Source organism: Mus caroli, chromosome 11, assembly GCF_900094665.2.
Source record: "Mus caroli chromosome 11, CAROLI_EIJ_v1.1, whole genome shotgun sequence".
Lineage (NCBI taxonomy): Eukaryota > Metazoa > Chordata > Mammalia > Rodentia > Muridae > Mus > Mus caroli.
Window position 1 is genome coordinate 55,268,927 of NC_034580.1, and position 4,085 is coordinate 55,273,011.

General features: G+C 43.6%; 1 pseudogene; it reads left to right on the forward strand.

Annotated features, from left to right (window-relative positions):
* The first annotated feature begins 2,027 nt into the window (after positions 1-2,027).
* LOC110304500 lies at positions 2,028-3,774 on the forward strand (annotated as a pseudogene).
* Positions 3,775-4,085: the final 311 nt, after the last annotated feature.

Sequence of the window (4,085 nt, forward strand, 5' to 3'; positions counted from 1 at the left end):
CCAGTGGAACAAAGGGGTTTCTCAATGTCTTTTGCTTTCAGAAGCAGGGAATTCATATTCCCTTTAAGGCCTTGAATGGATTTTTTTTTCCTCATAAAATAGTCACTGATAAGCTAATTTTTAAAAAGAAATGCCATTACGTATGTTACATTGTGGTTTAAAATTACTAACAAGTTCTGGGAAAGAAAATACTTGATTTTGAATCTTAAATGTTTTTTAAAAATTAGATTTGAATGGGTGCAAAGTACAAATATTTTGTTTCTTTATGGAAGACCTGTGGAAAGGGTTTGAAGATTTGCAATGGGAGAATTATTTTGCAGAGCTATCAATGTCTAAATAATTTTTGAAAAAAAAAAAAACCAATAAAGGTATTTAAGCAGTGTGTGTCCAATTTGTAAGTCAAAACATTCCACTAGGAGAAATCTGTTCCTTTGTGACTGGAGCAGGAACCAGCAGGTCAGGCCTACGTTTAATCAGGTGGATGGCTAGGCAGTGTTCAGCAGCAGGTATACTGAACTGAGTTGAGGAGTCGCAGCCCTTGATGTACACAATCAGCTATCAGATCGGTATGGGTGTCACAGTGTTGGGTGTGGTTCAGGTAGGGAGGACACCCTTTCTTCCATCTAGTGTAGCCTATAAGTTCTTGCCTTGTCTCTCCCCTGTATCAGAGGCAGGCCACAATTTTGTGTGGGCATGTCTTAAGTGTGTTTTGCCACAGGGCCCCCAATGGAGGAGCTAGAGAAAGCACCCAAGGAGCTGAAGGGGTCTGCAACCCTATAGGTGGAACAACAATATGAACTAACCAGTACCCCCAGAGCTCGTGTCTCTAGCTGCATATGCAGCAGAAGATGGCCTAGTCGGCCATCATCGGGAAGAGAGGACCCATGGTCTTGCAAACTTTATATGCCCCAGTACAGGGGAACACCAGGGCCAAGAAGTGGGAGTGGGTGGGTAGGAGAGCAAGGTGGGGGTAGGGTATAGGGGACTTTCGGGATAGCATTTGAAATGTAAATGAAAATACCTAATAAAAAATTGAAAAAAAGAAATAAAGACATACTGAACATTGTGTGTTTTGCCACACATAGATGAACACATATATCTTCCACAGTATTGGAATTCATTGAATGGAATAAATTCACAAGGTTTAGTGATTTCAGTAATGACAATTTCTCATAAATCTACGTTGGTTGCAACCCATGTGAATGAAGGTTTTTTATTCCATTCTTTTTTTTTTTTTTTAAAGATTCATTTATTTATTTATTATTATAAGTACACTGTAGCTGTCTTCAGACACACCAGAAGAGGGCATCAGATCTCATTACGGGTGGTTGTGAGCCACCATGTGGTTGCTGTGATTTGAACTTCGGACCTTTGGAAGAGCAGTCGGGTGCTCTTACCCACTGAGCCATCTCACCAGCCCTTTTATTCCATTCTTAATTACTAAAATAAGCTCAGCACACAGTAAGTATATCTGTGTATAGATGGACAACAGAATTCATAGACCCTAAAGCTGCTTTAGAAGTAGCCTAAAGCACACAGTAAGTATATCTGTGTATAGATGGACAACAGAATTCATAGACCCTAAAGCTGCTTTAGAAGTAGCCTAAAGGGGGCTGGTGAGATGGCTCAGTGGGTAAGAGCACCCGACTGCTCTTCCGAAGGTCCAGAGTTCAAGTCCCAGCAACCACATGGTGGCTCACAACCATCCGTAACAAGATCTGACTCCCTCTTCCGGAGTGTCTGAAGACAGCTACAGTGTACTTACATATAAGAAGTAGCCTAAAGAATATACTGATAATATAATACACCAGTACGCAGAGGAGCTGCCCCTGGAGCTGCTGAGAGTGGAAGCTACAGCGTCCTGCTGTGAGGGGAGAGGCTGAACCAAGGCTGGAGCAGGGACCAGCAGGTCAGGCCTAGGTTTAATCAGGTGGATGGCTGGGCCGTGTATTGCTTCAGCAGCAGGTATACTGAACCAAGTTGAGGAGTCGCAGCTCTTGATGCACACATTCAGCTATCAGATCGGTATGGATGTCACAGTGTTGGGTGTGGTTCAGGTAGGGAGGACACCCTTTCTTCCATCTAGTGTAGCCTATAAGTTCTTGCCTTGGTTTCTCTCATAGATTTGGTGGTATGTATGAGTGTTTTGCCTGCATTGTGTCTGTATACTATGTAGTCCCTAGTGTCCACAGACACCAGAAGAGGGTTTTGGATTCCCCTCAAAATGGAATCTCCTTTCATGGTGGTTGTGAAAGGCTATGTAGGTGCTAGCAATCAAACCTGAGTCCTCTACAAGTGCAAGTACTTTTAACTGCTAAGCAGTCTTTCCAAACCCCTCATAAATCTCTCATATGTCCGTATGCCACTACCATTTGAATTCTCCCCAGTAAACTTACAGGGTGGCTTCTATAATAAGTTTTATTCCCAGGAATATCTTATTAATCTGTGCCAGAGAGGTGGTGCAGTTTAGGGGTCCACTTAAAGGCTGCAGTCGTCCTCCCTCATAAAAGAGTCAAAAGCTTCTTGTAAAATTATTTTCTAGGGTTCTACCCAGCCTAAAAATTGTTTTATATGGTGGGAGTAACTTGAAGTAATGTCTTTACAGACTGAGGTGCCTGGCAGTGCTCAGCCAGCCACTCTACCTTTTGTCTTCTTTCCATTTTGTTAGAAATGAACTTCCTGGCCGGGCGTGGTGGTGCACGCCTTTAATCCCAGCACTTGGGAGGCAGAGGCAGGCGGATTTCTGAGTTCAAGGCCAGCCTGGTCTACAAGAGTGAGTTCCAGGACAGCCAGGGCTACACAGAGAAACCCTGTCTCGGAAAACAAACAAACAAACAAACAAAAAACAACAAAAAAAAATGAGCTTCCTTAGAAATCTGGAAGGATTTTCTTGGCATGTCAGTATTGAGATGGCAAGAGATGAGCCGTTATATGATGGTGTTGGTGTTAGGCCAGCTGATAGAATCGAGCAGTGCCTCCAGGCTGCTCACAGCACAAAGGGAATCTCAGAGCCCTAAAGCCTGGGCCCTTGGGCCGATTGCAGGCGTCCTAGTGTGCTGAACTGGGTGTAAGCAGCAGGCTCTGGGCCTCTGTCACACCCCACCTCAGTCTATGACTTAAAGGACACTCAGTCTTACCCCATTAGGCTTCTGCCAGAACATTGGAGTTCCTGGGAAATGGTCTCAAATGCTGAAGATACTTAAATTTTAAACTGGAATGCCAAAGAAATACATCATTGGTCAGCCTGGGCCACAAAATAAGATCCCCTTCTCTAAAATAAAGTTATAGAAAATATTTCCTGGGTTTCTGGGTGCCAGGGTCTGCACTGAAAGAGGCAGAAGTTGAGCCCGAGTCAATGCTATTTGTGTGTCTCGGTAACATTTGCCAGTCACCCATTGCAGAAGCAGTTTTTAGAAAATTGGTAACGGATGAAAAGGTTTCAGAGAATTGGGTCATTAACAGCAGTGTCCTTTCTGACTGGAATTCGAGTTGCCTAAGAAATCATGGCATGAGCACAACCCGTAAGACATTACAAGAGAAGACTTTGCCACATTCAATTATATACTATGTGGGGATGAAAGCAGTCTGAGAGATCTGAATAGAAAAAGGAATCAAGTTAAAAACTGCAAAGCTAAAGTTGAGCTACCTGGGAGCCATGAGCCACAGGAACAACTCACTATTGAAGTTCCCTATTATGGCAGCGAATCTGACTTTGAGATGGTGTACCAGCAATGCCTTAGGTGCTACAAGGCCTTCCTGGAGAATATTCACTAGCTGGTCCTACCCACCAACCACTATTGCGCAAATCACCACTGCTATGCCCACAGGTGGTGGCAGTCCTTAGCCCCATACCCCATCTGTCTTTTCAGCTGACTTACTGTATATCTTTAAAATAATTGTAGGTGGAAATTAGGTATATGTTCAGAAGGATAAAAACACTTGGGTCAGACAGTTTGAAGTGTGGCTAAGCATTCTTAGACTAAAAACATCAGACTTTACTGTAATTACAAAGTAGTGGAACGGGCTGGTGAGATGGCTCAGTGGGTAAGAGCACCCGACTGCTCTTCCGAAGGTCCAGAGTTCAA